We start from the raw sequence: 26,128 nt of genomic DNA, 5'->3' as shown, positions 1-26,128 counted from the left end.
ACGTTCTAAATTAAACAGCTATGAAGGGAAAGAAAGACCCCCCGCCCCCGCCAAAAAAAAAGGGCGAGGGAGAAGGTGACGCTGGGCCAGAAGTAGGGGGCGTATAGAAAACCGCGGCCTAAGAAGGCGTGGGGAAACCTGGGTTCCCTCTCGCTCTGTCACTAATTAACTGAGTGACCTACATTAAATCATAACGTGTCCCAAGGCCTCGGTTTTCCCTTCTGTGAAATGAAGAGGCTGGACACATTTTTCTAAAAGCCTTCCGATTCTAAAATTCTACTGGTCTCTCTTTCAGGCCCTGAGCTGGCTTTAATACCTGACTAAAACTTCAGCATCCATATTAGAACGAGAGAAGACAAAATAATGGAACGTTAGAACTTCAGCCAGCCTCCCTGATGTTTGTTCGGAACTGTTTACCGTTTCAGATCCTAGGAGGGTGATATCTAACATTCACTTTACAGTTGACAGAAATCTCTTGACTTTCTGTCTTCACAAAGAAGCACAGAGCAATGTCACTGTGCTTGTTTATGCCTCACCAGAATGGAATGGCCGCGGTATACAGAGTGCTAGTTGCCAAGTAATTTCCATTCTTCATATTCCGCATGAAGGCTCTCCAGAGTAGAGCAACACAACTCTATTTAGCTGAGATACTGAAAGGGTTAGGAGAAAACCCTGCTGAGAGAGAAGTTACAATTACAGTTTCGATTCCCCTCAAGGATACTTAATAACAACTACACACTAGGATAAGAATGCACGGAAACAGTTCATCTCTGAGCTCGCTACACTACTTATTTGAATACCACTTTAGTTTGCAAATCCAACGTGTTGAGTCAAATCTAAGGCCAGTAACATCTCATTTATCAACTTTACCTACTTGACAGAACTTTTCTCCCCAAGAAAACTCACGTTTTCTTGAATACAGCCCTTTGAAAAAATAAAGTTTGGTGATTAAGGAGCATCATTATCAACACTATTGCAGTTTATTATAACCAATGAATGCCCTCAAAATTATGTAGATTTGTCCCTATAATAATGACCTCTAGAATGCTGTTTTTATGATTAAATTTACATCTGGTTTTTTTTGTTTGTTTTTTTTCGGGTTTTTTTGTCTCCTTTATCACTCCTGGGCTGACCCTTCTCCATTGTCCTACCTAACAACCTTCTTTCGTTTTTTGTTTTGTTTTGTTTTTAATGCTTCTATTGTACTATGAACCTAGACACAGATAAACTTCTATTCGTTTAGACTTTCAAGATTTGAGTAAAGATTTTCTGTGGGGTTCTCCTGTGAGTTAAGCACATGAGTTTTTTTGTTTTTAATTAATTAATTAATTTTGGCTGCGTTGGGTCTTTGTTGCTGCACACGGGCTTTCTCTAGTTGCGGGGAGCAGGGGCTACTCTTCATTGTGGTGTGCGGGCTTCTCATTGCAGTGGCTTCTCTTGTCGCAGAGCACAGGCTCTAGGCGCGTGGGCTCAGTAGTTGTGGCACACAGGCTCAGTAGTTGTGGCGCACGGGCTTAGTTGCTCCGCAGCATGTGGGATCTTCCCATACCAGGGCTCGAACCCGTGTCCCCTGCATTGGCAGGCGGATTCTTAACCACTGCACCACCAGGGAAGCCCGTTTTTTTCGTTTTTAAAAATATTTATTTATTTACTTATTTGACTGCACCAGTCTTAGTTGTGCCATGCAGGATCTTCTTTGCCACATTAAGGATCTTCGTTGCAACATGTGGGATCTTTATTTGGGGCATGCGGGATATAGTTCCCTGACCAGGGATCAAACCTGGGCCCCCTGTATTGGAAGCGCAGAGCATTAACCACTGGACTACCAGGGAAGTCCCCAAGCACGTGAGGGTTTTTGACATCTATTTTGCTCAATGACGAGTTTTTGCTTACTTCTGAAATCTTAGTAGTATTCTTTTTTTTTTTTTTTTTTTTTTTTTTTGCGGTATGCGGGCCTCTCACTGTTGTGGCCTCTCCCGTTGCGGAGCACAGGCTCCGGACGCGCAGGCTCAGTGGCCATGGCTCACGGGCCCAGCCGCTCCGCGGCATGTGGGATCTTCCCAGACCGGGGCACAAACCCGTGTCCCCTGCATCAGCAGGCGGACTCTCAACCACTGCACCACCAAGGAAGCCCCTTAGTAGTATTCTTGGTAACTGAGGTTTCTGGATATGTGCACTCTGGAAAAACCATTGCAAAGGATGGCTCTAAATCCCAGAATTTAGAGGATACATCAGTAAACACTACTCTTTGCAATTTAAATTAATAAGAATCAATATCATCAACATCAAAATCTAGCAACACTGGCCTACTAGTTCCATCAGGCAATGGAATGTCCAGAACCAGGTGGTAGCAATGCTCTCTCCAGGATCCTCTATTCCACTCTAGAGTAAAATTGGGTCCATTCCTACCCAAAGTCTTTCAAACCAAAAAGACCCCCATATCTGTAGACACAATGTTTCAGGTCACTAGGAAGCCTGTGCTATGTCAGAGAGCCTTTCTTCACAACCCGAATGAAGCATTCTACAAGTGTCTCCAATAGGTACATTTACTGAAATCTAACTAGTTCCAGGTACTGTGTAAGGGCTTATAAGGGTTTAGCCAAGGAACCCAGCAACTTCCAACTTTGTTATAGTATTGCATATTTGTTATTTTAATTTACCTTCACAGCGACTCTATGAGAAAGGGATTATTTTCCCCATTTTACAGATGGAGAGGGTTCAAAATCTTGCCCTGGTTACACAATCATTGAGTGGCAAAGATAGGATTCAAACTTAGAACTGATTGGCCCTAAAGCCTGTAACCCTTAACCATTACACTATATTCCTCCCTCAGCCTTAGTTTCCAATTCCATGTTTATCAAGCAAACTTTTATAAACTAATTTGGCACCTTGTAAGGGGGAGTTCCCTGTATAGGCATTTTGGTTGAGGTTACCAAAAAAGGACTATCTCAAAATGTATATGGTATATCAAACTTGGCATTTTCTTGCAAGTTTGAGGGGTATGAACCAATGCTCTGGTACTGTTCACTTTGGGGAAAAACTGATACAATCAAGATACTAAAACTGCAAAACTAAGGATTAGACCCTACTTCAGTGAGACCTACAGAAGTGATGCCCACAGAATAGTCAAAACAACCTTGAAAAAGAAGAAAGTTGGAAGACTCACACTTCCTGATTTCAAAACTTACTACAACACTACAGTAATTGGACAGTGTGGTACTAGCACAAGAATAGACACATAGATCAATGGAATAGAACTGAGAGTCCAGAAATAAACCTTTACATTTATAGTCAATTGATTTTCAACAAGGGTGCCAAGATATTTAAATCGAGAAAGAAAACTGTATATTCAAATGCTAGAGAATGAAGTTGGATCCCTACCTCACACCAAATACAAAAAATAAATGAAAAAGGATGATAGAGCTAAATGTAAGAGGTAAAACTATAAGAGTCTAAGAAGAAAACATAGGAGTAAATCTTCAGGAACTTGGGTTAGGCAATGGTTTCTTATATATGATACCAAAAGCATAAGCAACAAAAGAAAATATAAATTGGACTTCATTAAAATTAAAAACTTTTGCACAAGTAACTAAAGAAAAAAATAAATTGAATATCAAAATAGAAAACCTCTGTGCTTCAAAGAACACCATGAAGAAAGTTCAAAGAAAAACACCTACAGAATGACAGAAAATATTTTCAAATCATACATCTGATAAGGGTATAGTATCCAGATGTATAAAGAGCTCTTACAACTCAACATTTTTTTAAAAATCCAATTTTAAAATGGGCAAAGTATTTTTGAATAGACATTTCTCCAGTGAAGATATACAATGGTCAATATGCACACAATAAAATACACTCTAATAACCATTAGTTATTAAAGAAATGCAAATCAAAACCACAATGAAATACCACTTCACATCCATTAGGACGGCTATAATAAAAAAGACAGGCAATAACAAGTGTTGATGAGGACATGGAGAAGTTAGAACCCTCATACTTTGCTGGTGGGAATGTAAAATGGCGCAGCCACTTTGGTAAACAGTTCTTCAAAAAGTTAAACATAGTTATTACATGACCCAGAAACCCCAAAGAAATGAAAACATATGTCCACACAATAACTTACACATAAATGTTCATAGCAGCATTATTCATAATAGCCCCAAAGTGGAAACAACCCAAATATCCATCAACTGACAAATGGATGAACAAAAGTGTTATATCCATACAAAGGAAAATTATTCAGCCATAAAAAGGATTGCGGGGACTTCCCTGACGGTCCAGTGGGTAAGACGTCGTGCTCCCAATGCAGGAGGCCTGGGTTTGATCCTTGGTGGGGGAACTAGATCCTGCAGGCATGCTGCAACTTAAGAGTCCGCATGCCATAACTAAAGATCCTGCATGCTACAACGAAGATCCCACGTGCCGCAACTGAGACCCAGCACAGCCTAAATAAATAAATTTTAAAAAAAGGATTGAGTACTGCTACATGCTACAACATGGAATAACCCTGAAAACATTATGTAGAATGATAAAAGCCAGATACAAAAGGCCATATATATGATTCCATTTATATGAAATGTCCAGAATAAGCAAATCTAGAGAGACAGAAAGTGGATTAGTGGGTGCCTAGGACTGGGTTGGAGGGAAGGGGACGAAGAATGGAGAGTGATTGATAATAGGTACTTATGGGGGGGTAATGAAAATGTTCTAAAATTAGATTGTGGTGATGTTTGTACAACTCTGTGGATATACTAAATACCACTGAAGTGTGAATTTTATGCTAAGTAAATACTATTTCAATAAAGCTGTTTTTTAAAAAGTAATGCATAGCCAGCAACTTCTTTTTATAGTATTACATTCATTAAATCCATATATTAGGTATATATGTGTATATATACACACACACACACATATAGGAACACATGTTGAGACAAAAGGAACACATATTTTAATTATATTTATATTAATTCAGCAGCAAATAATTTTTTTAACCTCAAGACTGTTGGAGTGGCACTGTTATTTCTCACATTGGGCTCACCAGTTTTGTGACTTTGGTATAATTTACCTTACCCTCACCATGTATGTGTACCAGATTGGGAGCTGTGTTGGCTACAGAAGAAGGGATTATTATTTTCATATAAATAATATTAAATTATTAATAATAAAAACTGGGGACTTCCCTGGTGGCACAGTTAAGAATCTGCCTGCCAATGCAGGGGACACGGGTTCAATCCCTGGTCTGGGATGATGCTACATGCCGCGAAGCAACTAAGCCCGTGTGCCACAACTACTGAGCCTGCACTCTAGAGTCCGAGAGCCACAACTACTGAGCCCGCGTTCCACAACTACTGAAGCCTGTGTGCCTAGAGCCCGTGCTCCCCAACAAAGAGAAGCCATCGCAATGAGAAGCCTGTGCACCACAACGAAGAGTAGCCCCCGCTCGCCGCAACTAGAGAAAGCCTGCACACAGCAACGAAGACCCAACCCAGCCAAATATAAATAAATATATTAAAATAATAATAATAATAAATACTGAACAAATGTGTGTGGACAAAATATCTTCTCATTCATCTTTATTGACATTCATTCACAGGTTGAGGCACTAAAGAAAATGTTGTTTCACAGACCAAAGATAAGTACTTTAGGAATGCTTTTTTAATCTCTTACACATTTTATGTACATTCATAACTTAAATGTTTTATGCCCCATTATATTATGGAATATAACATGATTTCCATCTTTCTGCAATTACGAATAGTAGCTTGAAGAGCTTAGATACTTTTCCACTCTAGGAAAAGAATCTGAAAGTTGGTTCAGTAGTGAATAAAAACTAACTTCACTTTAGCCCCTGGGTGTTGTGAAATTTCCTTAACTCAGTGGAAAACATAGGTTCTTTTTAGAAGAAAGGGTAAAGGATATCATTAGAAAGCTCTTCAGCCTCCCTTTTCAGACTCTTGTTCAAGCAAATAGAAAAAAGGGCAGGCTTTCAGTTGTAGCTTAGAGCACCTCAAAGATCAATTAAAAGCATGTTCAGCACTGTTTTCAAATCTAGTGGCTGCTGATAACAACATCCAAAGGATGTGTTCAGCCAGGCAGCCATTCTTCAGACTATTATCTTAGGCCTACTTAATCAGGGACAGATCTTAAGAGTCTCTAAGTTGTATCTATTTTATCCCCTGCTTTTAGCTAGAAATATACTTCAAAGCATGATCCTACTTGACAGTTCAAATTTTCCACTGTTTTGCTTTTATAAACAGTTGCTTGTCCTGGGAATTCCCTGGCGGTCCAGTGGTTAGGACTCCGAGCTCTCACTGCCAAGGGCCCAGATTCGATCTCCAGTCAGGGAACTAAGATCCCACATGCTGCATGGCACGGCCAAAAACAAAACAAAACAAACAAACCAACAAACAAAAGTTGCTTGTCCTAATCTTAAAAGGTCTTCAGGAAAAAAAAAAACAGGTTTTGCTGTTTTCCTTGATAAGACATCCCTGAGCACCTTATTCCTTCTCTTTGTTCATCTGCTTCTCTTTGGGTAATATAAGCATTCCTGGAGAAGTTATATCTAAATCAAGTTTGGGGAGATGAAATGCATGATGTGCAGCTGCAATTTAAGAAATTAATTCATTCAACAAATATTTAAAGAATATCTCTGAAAAGGAATTCCCTGGTGGTCCAGTGGTTAGGACTCAGCGCTTTCACTGCCGGGGTCCGGGTTCAATGCCTGGTCAGGGAACTAAGTCCCGCAAACGGTGTGCGTGGCCAAAAAAGAAAAAAGAAAAAAAAAAAAAGAATATCCGTGAAGTGTCAGGTACAGTGCTAGGTGCTGGGAATCCAACAATGAAAAAGATAGGCATGGTCCTTTTGCCTCATGGCAAGTTTTGTCAAGTAAATAATACCCACTAATTAATTATTTTTATTAATTTATTAATACTTAACTTTCATTTACAGGTACTGTAATTGGTATACTAAAAAAACCACGTATGCTCTATACCACAGAGCCTAAGGACTAATGGAAACTGTAGACATGTATTTTTCTAATCAACTGGTTTGTTTTATAGGCATTATGGGCATCTTATTTCAAGGAGAAATCCATCCTGGTGCAATTTAAACCCATCTTGTCTTGTTTAAGCTTCAAAAAAGAGAAAATTGCACCAGGTTTCCCCTGAATATTTCTTGACTTGTTTTTCCTCATTAGTTATAGCCATGACTATAATTTGGTCACCATCTTTCCATAATCCCATCGGCCAGGTTTCACGCTCCTTATTCTGTCTTGGAAAGAGCTTATAAAACTCGTATATTATTGTTAGGAATAAAATAAATCCTTTAACCATTACATGGTCTTGCATTTTTTTTAAATAACTGAGTGAGTTTTTTCTTACCTCATATGGATTTCTTAAGAAGGGCTATCTTTCTTATTAATATCACCTTTTAAAGCACTCTTTTTTTATCAGGGCAGCATGCGGTCTCTTACATAAAAGCATGTAGAGATTATTGGAATTCCTGGACATTCTGATTGAGGATGCATATTCATTATAGTTGTTTTCTCTGCACTGAACCCCATGGTTTGTTTTATAGAGGAAGAGTGACAACATGCCAACCAGGAAAATTAATTCCAGGTTATATGACTGAAAAAATTTTTTTTTAATTCAAGAGCAGAGAGGCCTTAGAAAATTTTGTTGAAAGTAAGTCAGTGTAGCTTTCTGGTTACCATTAGATGGTAAGCAGTTAGTGACCCTGCACAATTTCTTTTTGGCCACGCCACATGGCTTGGGGGATCTTAGTTCCCCAACCAGAGACTGAACCTGGGCCCTTAGCAGTGAAAGCTCAGAGTGCTAACCACTGGACTGCCAGGGAATTCCCAGACCCTGTGCAGTTTAAGTAGAAGTCTTTTGTGGAAACCAGGAAAGGAGCTGAGTCAATGTTTCTTAAAACAAGAAATTCATAGAAATTGTCTCCTACAGGCATATATTTGATTTCTCCAACATTACAAATAGTTGACAAACGTTTCACCTTCCAGAAAGTTTGGTTGGGTAGAGAGCTCAAAACTAGTATGTCAGAGAACTGAATTTCTTCCAAAACGGGGCCAGTTCTGCCTCGCTGATTGGCTGTATTTGAGTGATGGTTAGCAACAAGATAAAAGACCGAAGCATTAGGCCAAATCCTCTGGCTATCAAATACATAACTGAATTTTCCCTTTTCTCACGGTCCATCTCAGTGTCATGGAGGACTGCCTGACTTTTTCGCATAGTCAGCAATTTTTGGCTAATCCCGTGGAGCCGTCTTCGTCCAGCACACAGTACCCTGGCTCCTAGAAGACACTTCTCCTTGTGTTCCCTTTTCAGAGTATGTACTATTTGGCAAGAATATATGGAGTGATTTGTGGAAACTGTAAGAAATGTCAGGCTGGAGCTTGCTCATTCTCTGGCACTCCTGTTTGTAGATAAACAAAAGTGACTGCAGTCTTTTCTGTTCCTCAAACATACCACTCTTCCTTGTCTCGGGAACTTTTCACCCTCTATTCCCTCTGCCTTTCCGTACGCTCTAGGTATGGCTGCTCCTCACAGAGGCCTTCATTGACCCCTAATTACTCCGGTGGTTTCCTTGTAAACACCACAGTCCTGTGTGTGTGTGTTTGTCTCTGCCCACTAGAAACCAAGCATCTCGAGGCCAAGGCAGGCTCAGTCTTGTTCCTGGAAGTATTCTCAGCACCTAGAACACAGGTGCTCAACAAGTGTGTATTTTCACCACTATATTTATAATAGATAACCAACTAGGACCTACTGTATAGCGCAGGGAACTCTACTCAATATTCTGTAATGACCAGAATGGGAAAAGAATTTGAAAAAGAATAGATACATGTATACGTATAACTGAATCACTTTGCTGTACACCTGAAACTAACACACTGTTAATCAACTGTGCTCCAATATAAAATAAAAAATTTTTAAAAACTCTCACTTAAAAAAAAAAGAAAGAAAAAAAAAGAAATGTGTATTTTCCACTGAATGAAATGTTCACCCAAAATACCTGTAATGTCCTGGGAGAAAGAACTGCTGTCATTTGGGGTTATCTCACCTGGTTTTGAATAAGATATTGGAAGCCTCAATGAGAGATTCTCAAAGCTAACTGCATACTAGAATCACCTGGGAAACCTAAAAGTTACCTTTGCTTAGACCCGGCCCCAACCTAGGGGTGATGGGTCTCAGGCACCAATATGTTTTAAAACCTCTTTGTGTCATTGCTTGTGCAGCCAAGGTAGAAAGTACTGCTCTAAGTAACACGAAACTGAATAACTATCCAACTACCGTGTTCTTATCCTCTAGGTGAGTCGTTTCTGTGTCACCTCTGTCTAGGGCAACCTAAAGTGTTCTTCAGACTACACTTGTGGCTTCTGAATACCTGCCTTGCTATCGCAAAGGGGCAGAATTAGGCACAAACCAAATGAAAAATTAACCTCCCAGGAAAGAAAGAGAAAAGGCACCCAAGTAACTGAGGTTCATCTGTTAGGACCTGCTCTCAAAACCTCAAACTCAAAGGGGAAAGTTCCAGCACACTTCTCTCTTCCTTCATAAAAGAAAGTCGTCAACAAACCCCTTCACATAGCTGTAGAAGTCAGAGGCAATCAACCAATCACTCAAGTGCAAAGTGAATAAAAAACAATGCTCCCAGAGGGATGTGTCCAATTTCCATCCTCTTTCTTGCAGGAAACAGAGACCAAGTAGTGGTGGGCTCAGAAACATTTGTCCATATTTTTTGTTATGGCAAACTCTAAATTTGAAGACCTTATGAATAATTGGGACCTCTACTTTTTTTTTTAAGGTAAAGCAATGGCTATTGATATTTTTCTCAAGCTGTGCAATTAATAAACTATTTTTCCTTTATTTTTCAAAATCACCATCAGAACTGTTAACAAAACCTAGATTCATGCTGAAAGTCAACTGGTTTCCCCTCCAGTTAGAAAAACCAAATGACTTTAGTAAAATGGAGCACACGGGATTACAAGTAGAAATTCAGGCCCTACCACTTGCCAACTGAATGAATTATAAGCAATTTTTCTTGCCTGCTAAATGAGAATCAGAACACCTACGCTCTCTGCCTCACATTTCTGTTTCTTACTAATAATGTTCACAAACATTATTCTCTGAAAACGTTGCGGTGTGTAAATGAAAATTACTGGTCTACTGTCTTGTAGGTGAACATTTTTTTATAAGCTCCTTTTTAAAAAAATTATTTATTTAATTTGTTTATTTTTGGCTGCATTGGGTCTTTGTTGCTGCACGCGGGCTTTCTCTAGTTGTGGCGAGAGGGGGCTACTCTTCGTTGCGATGCACGGGCTTCTCATTGCAGTGGCTTCTCTTGTTGCGGAGCACGGGCTTTAGGTGTGCGGGCTCCAGTAGTTGTGGCTCGCGGGCTCTAGAGCACAGGCTCAGTAGTTATGGCGCATGGGCTCAGCTGCCCCATGGCATGTGGGATCTTCCCAGACCAGGGCTCGAACCCGTGTCCCCTGCATTGGCAGGCAGATTCTTAACCACTGCGCCACCAAGGAAGCCCATGTAGGTGAACTTTTAAGCAAATAAATAAATAAGTAAATAAATCCAGTGGTTACTGTCATTAGAAATACTGACCTAGGTTATACTATGTGCCCAGCAAAGTGTTGAACAAAACAGTTGTCCACTAGGGAAACTGAATCCATTAGACCAGAACAGTATGTAGATCACCCAACAGGGAAAGCCATTTCTTTTGCAACAGGAGAAACTCAGCTTGGCCAAGTACAGACATAACACAATAAATCCACCTATTCATCCCCAAAAGTCTGATCTAAAGTTCTTTCATCTCCTACAGAAGATGTCCTGGCTATGCAAGGGACTATTTAAATTCAGAGACCCTCTTATTAGTAAAGATCAGGGCACTAAACTTGAATGACTATGAGTTAACAAAACTTAATTCAAGGGTTTCAGTAGGTAAGAGGATCTGGAAAGTTGCAAGTTGACAGCAGTTTTGCAGTTGATCCTAGGACAGCTTAAAACAGAAGAACTCCTGCCTCCTAACTTCTCAAGGTTAGAAGCGACCTTTGAGGTTGTCTGGCTGAGAACATGCTGGGACAGGTATGGGTTAGAATCCTATGTGGTCCAGGTAAGTCTTCAACCTCACCTAGTTTAACCTCACTTAGTTTCTTTATTTATTAGTAAAATAGAGATTAAAAATATCTCTTTTGCAGTGCAAATAATCTGAAGCTTAGAGATGATATACCTAAAACCGGCACATATTAGATTATCAATAAATTATAGCTAATTTTTAAAAGTCAGTCGAGTGATTTTCAGATTTCTCCCAGTGTCAGAGCCCCTGGAAGCTGCAGATCACTGTGAAAAGTTGCTATAATTTACCAAATCATGTGAACCAGGAAAAGCTTATTTAGTAGCAAATATGACTCTATTTTATAGGTATATATAGTATCACAAAAACAACACATCTGATCACCAAAAGAAAGATTTTCTTAAATCCCCCCAAACAATCTATTGAACTGGGTCATGTGTCAGATCTTCCTAAACTATTTGTTGGCCACTTGTTGGTTTGATTTATGCCTGAGGTGGGAGCTGGCAGCAGCTGTAACCAGACAAGCAGTGGTAGACAAATGGAGAAAAAACCTATCATTTCGATTAGCTGCACACCTCATAGAGTTTGCAAACCTCAACTAATAACATATTACTGATACTGATAAACTAATTCAATGATTTTGAAACTTCTTTGAAAATGAGGAAACTTTCTTTAAAAAGATTTTTTTTTTTTTTGCAGAAGCTCAAGATCTAAAACACAGAAAAGCAGAAGTCCCGAATGAAAAAACAGAACAAAAGCTGAGCAGCCTTTCTGTGAGCTTTGGGATGCCCTGCCCTTCTCCACCCCTTGAATGCATGTCTGAAGACTTCCTGGGCTTGGAGGAGGACATTCTAAAAATCCGTGAAGTCCAGCCCCTCATTCTGCAGATAAGGGAATTAAACCCCAAGGGACTGAGAGATCCACCCAAGGTAGCACCCTGAGTTTGTGAAAGAACCAACACTAGGACCCAGGCCTCTGAATTCTCTGTTCAGCATTTTCACCCATGCCACCAGGACGACTCCAAGGTTCCTAGCTTTGAATTCTTCAAATAGCACACTTGGGAAATTTTGATTTATTTCCCAAGATAACTGGTTAAAGAGATGAGGCAGAACCTTGGCAAAGCAGTCAACTCCCTAAAAAATGTACCTTCTCAAACTTGCAGGTTAATCAGATGTCCCTCCTCTGCCTACCTTCGCTATCGTGTTCCATAATGTACCAAAATTCTCTGTTTATATCAGACATCATAAATGGGCTGTACAGTGTATCCAACTGTCTTGGACTGGTTGCCAACATTTAAAAATCAGAAGATTTTGCCTAAAAATTTGGATTTCCACCTTCTGTTGAAAAATGAAAAATTCTAGCAATACTGAACTTTCATTCCCCGTTGATAACACTCCCAGGAGCTGAGGAGAGGCAAGCACTCTCCACTGTGTCTCGGTCCCCACCAATCCCTACCTACTCGTGTCCATTATTCTCTGGTCCCTGTAGGCATTTGAGTTTGTGACCCATGGTCTAAAGCTTTTGTCTATAGAAGGATTTTTTGAGAATGGGACTTATAGGAACAAAGGTAAACCTAAAATACAGACATAGGGGATAATCTCATTTCAAAAGATGAGGTGAATGTCGTCATACATAATGCTGCTTTCCTGCATTGATTAAGGAGGAAACTTTCAGAGTTTCCTGACTCGTTTATTTTTCTGAGAGCTGTTAAATTAACCATAGACTAATAGAGCTACAAGTCTCAGACTTGCTTTCCTGTGTGTCCCCTTTTACACGACTGTCTGCAGCACAACTCCAAACACTCTGCCGAGCTCCCGGGGAGATGTTATTAAACCACCCATCAGCCTGTTTCCTGCATCCCAGAGCACCTCCCTTAGCACTATGGTCAGGAGGAACTGGCTGAGAACCCCAGGATCAGCCCCAGGACTGGGCAACATGGGCGTGGACACAGCAGGCAAAATGAGAGCAATTCTTAAGGAGGATTCAGTCCTGCTCCCAGCGGCGGAAACCCAGGCCCTTGTGTCACATTCTTGCCCCTTGCACGTCCTCAAATCTGTTATCACTGCACATACCTCCCCCTGTTCAATCACCTTACTCTCCTCCATTGCTGAAACTTACAAAAGTATCAGATAAACAAATTCACCCAAAGGTTTTAATAGTTCAGAACTGTATATTTTTAATTTTAGCATCTTAACCTAAGTGTGTATCACTAATAACAGAATTTTAGGAATCATGATTAGTTGGTGAAAAGAACATTTGGAGATAAAAAGGGCTTACCCTCAAATTATACCACAAAGGAGGTTTATTTACTTTGTACCTGAAGGGCCACCATTATATCACCTCCCCTCCTCCAGGACTTTGTTCAAATGCTACTTTCTCAGTGAGGCCTTCCTTAACCTCACAAATTAAAATTGTGACCCTCGGACTTCCCTGGTGGCACAGTGGTTAAGAATCCGCCCACCGATGCAGGGGACACGGGTTCAAGCCCTGGTCCGGGAAGATCCCACATGCTGCGGAGCAACTAAGCCCGCGTGCCACAACTACCAAGCCTGTGCTCTAGAGCCCGTGAGCCACAACTACTGAGCCTGCGTGCCACAACTACTGAAGCCCGCGTGCCTAGAGCCCGTGCTCCGGAACAAGAGAAGCCACCGCAATAAGAAGCCCACGCACCGCAACGAAGAGCAGCCCCTGCTCACCGCAACTAGAGAAAGCCCGCGTGCAGCAACGAAGACCCAACACAGCCCAAAATAAAATAATTAATTAATTTTTTTTAAATGTGACCCTCCCCCCTCGTCCCCACACTCCCTACTGCGTCCCCTGCTTTATTTGTCCCCATATCACTTAGCACCATGTGATATACTGTATCTTTTGCTGTTGTTTACTGTCTCTCCACCTCCACTAGAACATAAGCCCCATGGGATAAAGATCTCTGTCCACCACATCCTCAGTGCTGTGGCAGTGCCTGGTCCACAGCAGATACTCAATAAAGGTTTATGAAATAAATGAACTTGTCACGTATCATGCTCAAGCCTCGGGTGACAATTATTTCAATAGATAACAGGGGACTTCCCTGGTGGCGCAGTGGTTAAGACTCTGCACTCTCAATGCAGGGGCCCAGGTTCGATCCCTGGTCAGGGAACTAGATCCCACATGCATGCCGCAACCAAGAGTTCCCATGCCACAACTAAGGAGTCCACATGCCGCAACTGAGGAGCCCGCCTGTTGCAACTAAGACTTGGGGCAACCAAATAAATAAATAAATATTTTTTAAAAAATAGTTAACAGATGGAAAGGAGAACTTTTTTTTTTTAATATAAGTTTATTTTTGGCTGCATTGGGTCTTCGTTGCTGCGTGCAGGCTTTCTCTAGTTGCGGCGAGCAGGGGCTACTCTTCATTGTGGCGCGTGGGCTTCTCATTGTGGTGGCTTCTCTTGTTGCGGAGCACGGGCTCTAGGTGCGTGGGCTTCAGTAGTTGTGGCTCACGGGCTCTAGAGCACAGGCTCAGCAGTTGTGACGCACCGGCTTAGTTGATCTGTGGCATGTGGGATCTTCCCGAACCAGGGCTCGAACCCGTGTCCCCTGCATTGGCAGGTGGATTCTTAACCACTGTGCCACCAGGGAAGTCCAAGGAGAACTTCTTGATGATGAGAGTGACTACATATTTTAAAGCTGGAAGGTTGCTCAGAAGTTTTGATGTAATCTTTCCTTTATATACATATATATTTGGTGGAACGAACGTACGTATTTCCTTTCCTAAATATTTTCAAGGACGAAATACAGTCTTTTTTTTTTTTTAATATTTAGAATAGATGTAGGGTAGCCCATCTGGGAAGCAGGATGCTAAATGAGATTGATTTTTTTTTTTTTTTCAAAATGCTACAGTGTAACCACACCACATGTAAGGTGTGGGGTGTGGGGTATGGTGATGGTGGTGGTGTGGTGTGTGTGTGTGTTTATTGTGGCAGTTGCATCTTTAACTAGATTATGAACCTTTCTTCTTTTCCTCTGAGCTAACAATGATGGAGTTTAGTTCTTTATCTGAAATGTGTCCTAGTAAATATATGTAACAAGACCTAATTTGAAAAAGCAGCAGAGGATGTTCCTGGCTACTTAACTTTGCAGCACTGCCTTCCAGCTGTCCTTTGGGAAATAACTGTTTATCATTTTTGTTGTTGTTGTTGGTATTTATACCTTTTTACCATGCTTCTTTGAATTCTTCTAACAGCACACTTGGGAAACTTTGATTTATTTCTCAAATACAAACAGCATGAAGTCTGGACTTCTGGTTCAAGTGTTCTAACCTGGCACCAAGGTCAGAACACAAATTGACTGATGGGTCCCAGACCAGTTTAGATTCATGGTAGCAACACAGGTACTATTTGTTGAACTAACTGGCCAATGTTCTGAGCAGAGGTGGGCACCAGAGACCAGTGAGAAACAGACCATCTTAGCATGAGAAAATGCTGAAAAGTTCTTTTATCACTGCTGTGACTGGAGATAGCACCAGTGAAAATTTAAAGACCTAGAGCATGTAAGATTAGGTTACCAATCACAGATCAAAGGAGTGTAGAACAGAGGCAAGGAATGACCTGCCTTCTAAGTGCCTGAACTTATGAAACCTCCCGGACATAATCTCATAGTAGAACCTTAATTCTGGTCTCTATTACAATCTATCCTAAGGAATAACACACGTACAGGGTTATTCATTACAGTACTGTCAGTAAAGGCAAAAGTTTAGAAACAACTTAAGTGATGACCTTGGGGACCTGGTTAACCAAATTATGGAATACCCAAACAATGGAATACAATAAAATCATTTTTTAAAATTTGAGAGTACTCTTTATGAATGGAATTAGAATGATTTCAAATACAAAACCAAGATGTGGGATAATAGAGTATGCTATCATGGGGAAAAAAAGGCAAAACAAGAATACATGCATACAATTATATTTTCTTGTATACATATGAAATATCTCTGGAAGGGTACATAATAAACTGAATCATTGGCTTCTTCTAGAAAAGGACACTGGATAATGGGGGACAAGGTTTGGGAGAGACTTCTCACTGTATATACTCTTGAATTTTGAACCAGACAAATGTAACTCCTAGTCAAAATTAAAAAATTAATATTTTAAAATTTAAAAAATTACATTAAATAAGGTTTTTAAAGTTAATTAACCCTCTTGGGGGGGAGGGGCGGTACAGGAGGTGGGTAGTGGAAGGTACAAACTACTGGGTGTAAGACAGGTTACAAGGATGTATTGTACAATATGGAATACAGCCAACATTTTGTAACAAATGTAAATGGAGTGTAATCTTTAAAAATTGTATAGAAAATTAAAATAAAAACGTTAAGTAAGCCCTTCTTAATCTATGACGCCTCATTCTTGCACCATTTCCATGGGTTTGAAATTTTTTCAAAATAAGAAGATCAAGTAAAAACAAACAAACGAACGAAAAAGAATATGCTCTGCTCTGGGGTAATAAGTTGGGTGCCTCCAGCTTGAGGCTGTCAAGGAAGGGGAAGTGCCAAAGATAATTTGCTTGCTTCAGAAGTATACTTATATTGGCCAGAGAGCTGAGGGCAGAGTGGAAACCCTTTCTTTGCTGCCATCATGAAATGGGTTTCCAACACTGGCAATGCAGTTTCTGATTGTGCCATCAGAATCAGGCACAACCTTCTTTAACTGAAAATGGCCAACTCCCCCTTGGGTTGGTTCAGTACAGGGGGGAAAAGAAAATGGCACAGTTAACCCTTTCTCTCCATGCTTTGGCAACCGAGCAGATAAAATGCCAAACATGTAGTAAAGGACATAAACGAAGTCAAAGCTTCGGTTTTGGAAAAATTTTCTTGGCCGACCTCTGGGAAGAGAGGCAGTCCCTCGGGGACTCATAGCAAACAAGGTATTTCCTCTGTGTGGGCTTAGCAAGAGTAAACGTGCAATGAGGTAGTTTATGATGGAGGGATGCTTGAATGAAAAGGGAGGAGAGTCAACAAATCGTGTTTCAGTCCTGACTCTACCTCAGCACTTATCATAGGATCTTAATTTTTACAGCCTGAGTAGCCTCCTCTATAAAATGGAATCATAATCACTGCCTCACCCACCTTCCTGGACCAAAAGATATAAAAGGTTACAAAGCATTTTTAAAACTCTGTGGCACTAGAGGTGAACGTTAGGGAAATAAACATAAGACAAAATACCTTTTGGTGATAATTACGAAGTTTTCAGAGAGGCAAACATATCTTTAGGATCCGATACATCATAACTTTCTAGTCTTAAACCTCCATCTGCTGCATTACCTGGGACAAGTCCCCTAGCCTCTCTGAGCCTTAGTTTCCTCACTGAAAAATGCTGTTAATGCTACCTACTTAACAAAGTAGTTAGCTATGAGAATTAGGTGGAGTAACCTATACAAAATGGAGAGCTCACCAGTTTCTTTCCCATGTACCTTGGGTAATGAATCATGGTCTCAATCAAAGGATACTTCATTTGCTGATTTGCTTCATTCCTCAAACTCTCTGTACTGTCTCTCAATTTTTCTGTAAACCTATAAGTGTTCTAAAAAATAAAATCTATTAGTTTAAAAAAATATGTATTTAAAATGTAAAGTGATTGAAAAGGGGGACTCTGGAGCCAGACTGCTTGAGTTTGAATCACAGCTTTGCCGTGTACTAGATGGATGACCTGGGGAAATTTAGTAACAGCTTTGTACTTCAGTTTCCACATCTATAAGCACTATGTAAATTTTTGCTATTAATATAAAATAATACTAATTATTACTTTTATTATTATTACATTGCACTCAACAATGAGAATACAGTGATGAAAAAGGCAATTTAAGCAAAGCCCTCTGAAAGCACCCACCGTTATCTTAAATGTAGACCCAAAGAGGTTAAGTTACTCCACCAGGGCCACATAGCTAGTTAATGAGAGAGGACTAGAGAAGACCAGCCAGGACTAGTTAGAGACTTCCAGATTGCAAGCCACTGTCTTTCCACTGCCCCATGCTGTGCAACCAGATTCAAACCTGGACACTGCAGAGTCCTGGAACTACCACAGTGGATTCGGGAAGTCAGTTGGAATTGGCCCAATAATTCTGTGCATTCCTGACCTCCACCCTCTTTCTACATCCCATTCCTTAGGGTGTTGTCCTTGCCTGGCTTACATGTGGATCTTCCTGCAAATTTCAGATTTGGAGTTCACGGTGGAGACAACGTGGAAATGCCACATCCCCCATACCACTTGCATTTCTTTTGTGCTTGTGAATCTTATACAAGAACAAAGGTTGAGTCTCTCAGAGACCTTCTGGAAAGGGACAGATCCAGGTGTGGTGGGGCCTGAAGTGTATACAATACTGAGGGCTCACTTTTAGGAAAGGAATACGTAATTACAAATTAAAAATTAGGTACCAGGCCTTGGAATGCATGCAAATGAAGGGCCCTGAAATTTAAGCATTATTAGCTTCCCGGTAAATCCAGCTCTGCTCCTACAGTTACTAATTCCCTTCTTTCCCTCTTCCCTTCGTCTTTGCTTCCACCCGTGTCACTTGCACCTGCCCTGCCATCTAGCACTCACTGTGCCCCAGGCAGTAACTTCTTCTTAAGTTTACATTCTGATTTAAAAAATGAACTTTGCTCCAGTCTGCAGATTATTATCCAAATTATGATACAGGCACAGCTTTTCTTGATATGAAAGAATAAAATGATGTACAGTTAACCTGTGGGTGGTGTGTAATCATGCTACATGGGGCTGTGCATTAGACTTGATAGACCACAAAGTAGCCAGAAACTACCGTTTTCTGTTTGCATTTGTGAACACACCCAGGGCCAGGCTCTTCTATGTCTGGGACATTCAGCAAATAAAATGATCCTCTCAGAAGGGGCTGGGGCTGGGGTTGGGGGTCCCTGGCGGTCCAGTGGTTAAGCCTCTGCCCTTTCACTACAGGGGGTGCGGGTGTGATCCCTGGTGGGGGGAGATCCTATGTGCTGCAGGGCGCAGCCAAACAATTTAGAAAAAAAAACAAAAAGAAGAAGGAGGGAATGATATAACAATCTAGAGAAGAGAACATCGTATAGTTATGCATAATTATGCATGATTAATAGAATATTTTTACACATGCCATCTGACCTGACGCTCACACCATTTGACGTACGTAGTGTCGTTTTATTAAACCCCTGCCCCCGGTGACAGATTGGAGACTGAGGCCTACAGTGACTGAAGTTTGATTCTGAACCCTTCCCTGCTGATTTCATTTCCCACAGCACCGCCCCCGTTATCCTCACATCCAGGGGACACAAAGAGTGCACAGGCCGCAACTGCACAAAGAACCCATAGACAAAGTAAGTCGAGGCTGTTTTGTGGGTGATTTGGGGACGGGAACTTGTTCCTTGTGGGTAGGGGTGGGGTGGAGCTATTTTCTCGGCTGGGATTATCCCGATGAGTCATCTAGGTTGATCCCATGATTTGCATAGTTCCTCACCTTTCCCCTCCCCTGGACAGCAGTATCACCCAACCCTGGAGCCGGGATCGCATGTGCCCTTCACTGCCCTGCTTGTCCCCGGCAGCCCGCTCAGTTGGGGCCTGGCACGGAGCCACCAGCCCGAAGCAGGAGGGGAGGAGGCGTGTGTCTCCCAGTGGCTGTCAGCTTTCCCAGCTGACTCAACTCGACACCTCCCTCCCCCTGCCGGGCACACAGCCTCCTAACTCTCCAGTTTTCAGGCTTGTCTGGTGGTTCTCAGTGGGGAGCACCCCCTTCCTACTGCCCGGGGCGCCTGGTCTGCAGCCTGGGGCTGCCAGCAGCGGCACCAGGGCCCCCTGCCCACTGGCCTGGCGGGCCCTCTCTCAGGACGATTCGAACCTGCTGCAATGGAGAGTTCAGAATATGGGTCAAGGTGCTCTCGGAAGGGCCCAGGGGAGGATCACCTGACCGGGAGGTGGATGACTCAGCGGGAAGGGAAGGGGTGCGGGCTGGAATCTCCTGGCCCACGGGGCCTGGAGGAGGAGGGCAAGTTGTCTCCATCTGGCTGCCTGCCAGCGGAGGAAGAAGAAGGAGACGGAAGGAAGGATAAAATGACCGCCGGTGACCCGACTAGGGTGGAGTCCAAATCCTCCCCAGAGCAGGCTGTCGCCCTCACGGAGCTGAAGCCACTCCCAGGTCAAACTGCCACTGTGGCTGTAAAGACCTAATTAGCTGCCTCCCCTGCCCAAGTGGGAAATCAAAAGGACAGAGCGCTCATCTCTCCAGACTCCAACCACCCAAGGCCCCTACAAGAAACCCAAGCCACCGGCCTAGCATGCAAAGGCAGCCGTCCCTCATAGAGGCGATTTGGTTTCTCCCCCAATTAATCCCGAATGTGAAAATTACTAACCCATTTTATTTTACATCTCCACGCGGCGGGGGCCTCCTTTCAAGGGTGTGGCAGGGGCCGCAGTTGCTGGAACAGCAGCTGCGCTGTCTGAGCCTCACTTCCTCTGGCTCCAGCTGCAGGTTCGTCAGGGCCAAGCAGGGAGTTTCCTCATTCTCTGGGCTTTCGGCTTTTCTAGGCGGCCACCCGCACCTACCACCCTCCGCAGCTGCTCGCCCGCCCTCTGTGGGTAGCGAGTTTGGGACTCCCTGGTCCCATGAGTCAGAGCCAGGCTGGAGACAGACAGCAGGCTTCCTTTATTAAATCAGCCTCCTGCCCTGTACACCACAGAGGGAAGCTATAATTACTCGTTTGGCCTGGCTCTGAGAACTGAGCCACAAATGCTTGACTAGGAGGGATGGTTCCTGATTCCTGCATTTATCTAGTGCACCCCAGTTTGGAAATACAAACAACAGCCAGGGGTTCAAGCCTGTTACGCATATGTCAGATGTTTTGCACATATAACAGCGTGCGCTGGACCTGGACACTGATGGAGATTGCTAGAAAAATTGCTATATTAATGCTGCCAGGAGTTTTTTGTTTTGTTTTGTTGTGTTTTGTTTTTTTAATGCGTCCTGCCTTGTTGCCAGTCTCATTTGAGGCAGGCTGCTCATTGCTGATGTTGGTTTTTAAGAGATAAAGGAAAAGGCAACAAAACATTGTTTTGGATCCTCAGGACTGTTTTAGCCATCTGGCATAGAGACACAAAATCTCTGGCCTCCCAGGGCCTACAGAAGTGTTTGAAACCTGAACCCTGAAAAAAAGAGTTGGCTCTAAAAGAAAAAAATTAAACCACCAAATGAAAATAATATAGCCAATCTTCATTAACTGTTCAATTTACTATTCGTTGGCTTATTCACTCATTCATTCATTCCTGGAAGCGTACATTTCTGCCTTTCATTCACCAAAGATCTGCTGAGCTGTTTCTCTGGCCAGGTATAGTTGCAGGCACTATAGTTTCAGGGCTACATAAGTGCTAAACCAATTAAAGGTATAGACAGAACTAAGCAGACAAATATTCCTGCCCTTGTGGGTGAATAACGGACACAAAAATAAGCAAATTATATGGTATGTTAGAGATAATAAGTGTGATTGATAAGAGGAAAAAATAGAGCAGGGTTAGGGGAATTATTGGTAAAGGAGAAATTCATAAACATCTCATGACATTTAAGAACAATTTGCAGGTGAGAGTTCTCTCACAGTGAGAGTTCTCAAGTCTGCATAATAATTGCTGAGAAATTATAACCAATCATAAATTAAATGAGTTACATTTGACTACAGTAAAATTATAAAAATCTTCTAAGCTTTGTTTATAACCAAAATTTGGGTGCATGTTAAATATATCTGATAGGAGATAAAAAGTAAAAGTGCCAAGGCATCTGACCCTGCCTCTGGTTACCGGTAAATAAAGGCACTTCATTCAAGTATTATTGGATACCTATAATATAGCGGTTAAGGGCTTGGGTGTCAGATGCCAGGGTTCAGGTATGGTGAATGGATCCATCATTTACTATTTGTGTGATTCTGGGAAAGATATTTAATTTCAGTTCCCCCTCTTTTATAAGAGGGTAATATAGAACCTACCTTATAGGGTTTCTGAAATGATGAAACAAGATAATAAAAGTAAAGGTGTTAGTTAGGATAGCACCTGGCACTTAGTAAGTGCTCAATACCTGTTAATATATTATTATCGTTGCTGTTAGGATGATCACAGTGATGATAACAATGAGTTGCCAGGCACCATGCTGGGTATTGGGGACCCACAGCTGAACAAGACAATGACATGGTCCCAACTGGGAGAGGCTTTGCAAGCGTGCTGTGCTTCATTAAATCTCATGGCCCCTTGGCAGGGTGATCCCCACTGCACCACTAATCATCGTTAACCATACTTGGATGGCCAATAGAAATGAACAGACCACAGTGAGACACCATTTGATAACCTTTCAGTTGGAAAAAATTAAGAAGCCTGATAATGCCAAGTACTGGAGAGGATGTGGATCAATAGGGTCTTCACACGTTCATTGTTGGTGAGATGGTAAATGGGTACATTCACATTGTTTTTCAGGAGATGTGTGCCAAACGTTCAGCTCAGCACGTTCAAAGGAGTGGAAAGCTGGTAACGACTCAAACGTTCATTGACAGGAGAATAAATTAATACTTGTGGGGCCTCTCACCTTCTGAGATGGCCCACCCTCTGTCTGTGGAGTGTGTTTCTCCCAAGGCAGTTTTCGCCTTTTGAGATGGACCACATTCTTTCTATGGAATGTGTATCTCTCTAAATAAATCCACTTACCTATCGAAAAAATAAAAAGTACTCATGGGATGTGATAAAGAGGACAAAGGGACCATACATAGCTCTATGCTACAATATGGATGAATTTTAGCAATATAATATTTTGAGGAAAAAGTATATTTCAGAAGACTACATACAGCAGAATATTCTCTTAAGCAAGTTAAAAACAAGATCTAAGCAATGCAACTTTTAGAAAAATATATTAAAATTAATTTTTAGAAAAGCAATGAATGGTAAAGTCAAGATTCAGGATGGGTGAGGGAGGCGAAGTGATGGGAAGGGCTGAAACACATAGGGAGAAGTGGGTGGTGGGTTCACAGGTGTTTACTGTATTATAAATAAATAAGTAAACATAAATAAATAATAAATAACCAGATGCATGCTATGCAGGGTCCAAATGAAGACGAAAGAATGTCATGAATCAAAGATTATGAATGATCCTGTGTACTTGGACTCAATAAAAGAGAAAATGAAACTCTACTCTTGGGATGGGTGTGAAGCACACCTCGGAAGGGTGTGGGCTTGTCAAGACAGAGTGGATAAAGGACCCTGAAGAAGGGCAGGGGTGTGTGAGTTTCCATGAGGATTAGGCAGCATTGACCTTGGAGGTGGGGGACCCTTCACCAGTCACGTGCTGCTGTGCCGGTTCAGAATTGTCACCTGCAGTCAGAGGGCAGGAGCAAGTGGTCACAGTGATGGGGGCAGCAAAATGTCCCTGGCAGAGCCCTGTTCACGTCCTGGGTCTATCCATGTGGTGGCTGGTCCTCAGTGCCCTCTCCCTGGGGTCTTTGCCAGGCCTGCCCTGGATAGACTTCTAGTTCCTGTGTGTTGTTCTCTCTCTGCCCGGCCTGGCCCTGACTTGAGGGATGCTGGCTGTGTGCAGAGAACCCCGTTCCAGCTGGGAGTCCTGGCACCTCCCCAAGGAGATGCAGTTTGGTCACTGAACCCACAGTCCTAGCCCTTCTCTCTCTTGCTCTGGGGGGAGCCCAGGGGGAAGTACACTCAGACAGCTAAGATGCCTGCAGTCATGGCCAGGCCCATGGGTCACAGACTGGATGGAGCAAGCACTTTTTCATTGATAAAAAGGCCCCGGAAGCTGGCACCAAGCAGAGAAAGCTTGTTAGGCCCAGGTGATTGACTTCACGGACAGAACTAACTGGGATTCTCAGAGGCACACGGAGGGCGGTCCTGTCTCTCTTTTGTGCTACTGCTGGTGGGGTCAGGGCTTTCAAGTTCTGGGAGCTGCTCAAAAGCCCCTCACCCAGCCCCACACCCCAGAACAATCATTGATACCTCAAGAGACTGGAATCAGAAAGACCCTAGATCAGGTTGTAGGTGGGCAGTTTCTGTCTCATTACTTTAATTCTCTAAACCTAAACAACGGGGAAAATCATATGGTCATTGCCTGACTAAAAGGCATCAGTGAGGACCACATGACATAACCGAGGACAAAGTGCTTATCAAACAGAAAGGTCCAGTACATTTGTGTTAGAACACACGCCCGTCGAGGGTGGGAACTGTGTCTGACTCCTTCTCTGCTGGACTCCCAGGATCAAGGACAGTGCCCGGCACATAGTAAGTGCTCAATAAAAATACTTCTGGAATGAATGAATTGGAGTATTATGGATTAGAGTAAAACTAATGATGATGAGGATAATTCCTGACCATGACATGAAAATTAATTTCATCTTGACTACGTACCAGGCAAAACGCTAAAAGCTTTTCGTTGATAGTTCCATTTAAGCTTCACAACAACCCAATGAAGGAGGTGCTAGTATTATTCCCATCCTGCAGGTCAGTTAATGTGATCCAGGGAAGTTAGTGATTTTCCCAAGGCCACACCCTGGCAGAACAGGTTATTACCCAAGTGACATATTTAGGGGGTTCGGAGAGGCTCGTTCCCCAGAAGTGGAACACAGGCAGCCTTGGTGCCTGAGAGGCCACCATGATGATCAGTGGATTTTGACACCTTGAATGCCGCAAGATTCCAAATGAAAGTGCAGACACCTTTGAAAAACAGTTAAACCTAACTGTCTCATCAGGGAATAATCTGGCTTATCTGTTTTCTTCCTAAGTGTAGATGGTAGGGTTCTCTTGCAGGGATGGGATTCAGGGGAGTTTCCCCGAGTGAGTGGGGATTACACATGGCGGACTGGAGGGCTGCTACGAAGGGGGCTGAGAAAGGGTCCAAGATGCATGTTGGCTGTTCTGTTGAGAATTGGCCTAGGACTTCAGGAGGGCAAAAGGGTGTTTGGGTCCCCAAATCGCCTTTATAGGGTGTTTTTACAGAGCAGCTGGAGGACACTGGAAGAAGGCTATCTCAGAGAGGGGTAGCAGTATTGGGGAATTATCATAGGAGCCTTGCTTTTATGTTTGAATTTTTTATAATAAGAATATATTCACTTACTACTTGTGTGGTTAAAAATATATTGAAATAAATGAACAACTAAGTGAAGCGGGGGTGGAGGAAGGTTGAGAAAAGGTCATGGGTTGGATCCTCCAAAGGAACGCGGCTTCCAAGACTGCAGAGCCCGCGCCAGGCTGCAGCTCTCCAGGGCTTGGCTGATTTACTGGAGATGTACGGCAGCCCCCAGCATTCCCAGGGCATGGCGGCCAATGAGCCTGATCCACAGCTGGGGGCGGGAAGTATTTGCCTTTGCAGTTGGCAGCATGTCTGTGCCTCTGAGCCTTCCTCGTGAGAGACTCATTATGCAGTTTGGTCACATGCCCTATGCATTTTAATGAATGAGTCAGGGGACAGACTCAATTTGAAAGAGGAATCGAAGCTCTCTAGGCTGGGTGAAGGGCTCTCAAGGGATGCTCTCACAGCTTGGATTACAAGAAAAGGAAAGAAGGAAGCTATTTCCGTTTAGAAAAAGGAAAGGAAGGTCAGAAGGAAGGAAGGAAAGAAGGAAGGAGAGAGGAAGCAAGGAAGGAGGGGAGGAAGGAGGGAGGGAAGGAAGAAGAGAAAGAGGCAGAAAGAACGGTGTAGAGTTCGGAAAACAGTCCTGGAACAGATGCTGCTCACCAGACACTCCCTTGCTCTTTACCCTCCACTTATTTACTCAAAACATTTAGTGCTTTTTAAGTGTCAGCTACCATGTTAGGCAGGGGAGTTACAAGACGAATGAAATAGAGTCCTTGCCTCAAAGGTCTCTGCAAAAAACCAAATGGGTTTGGTCAAGTCAGAGCAACTACACAGGGGTCTAATTTGGGAGGTGGGGTGGGCAAAAGAAGGTCATGTTCACTCCCTTCCTGGGAAGGGAGGTCCCTTACTGATGGTCAAGGGCTATCATCTCTCTAGCGCTTCCCGCTTGCCAGACACGGGGTGA

The 26,128-nt window shown here is 42.5% G+C and overlaps 1 protein-coding gene across 4 annotated transcripts in view; it reads right to left on the bottom strand.

The window, feature by feature from the left end:
• The window catches only part of CHD9 (chromodomain helicase DNA binding protein 9), a 236,622-nt gene that overhangs the window by 186,999 nt on the left and 23,495 nt on the right, over window positions 1–26,128 (bottom strand). Inside the window, exon 1 of one of the 4 annotated variants that reach the window (XM_089903036.1) lies at window positions 20,468–20,720. The exons of the other annotated variants lie outside the window; for them this stretch is intronic. The gene's annotated coding sequence lies outside the window, so the exon portion shown is untranslated. Of the gene's footprint in view, window positions 1–20,467; window positions 20,721–26,128 lie in introns of those variants that run through there. 4 annotated transcript variants of the gene reach the window in all.

This window comes from Delphinapterus leucas, chromosome 20 (genome assembly GCF_059928025.1).
Source record: "Delphinapterus leucas isolate spDelLeu-1000000601 "Yukka" chromosome 20, BTC_Dleu_Yukka2, whole genome shotgun sequence".
In the NCBI taxonomy this organism is placed as follows: Eukaryota; Metazoa; Chordata; class Mammalia; order Artiodactyla; family Monodontidae; genus Delphinapterus; species Delphinapterus leucas.
Note: the sequence above shows the minus strand (reverse complement) of the source record. Positions and strands in the feature narration are given on the sequence as shown.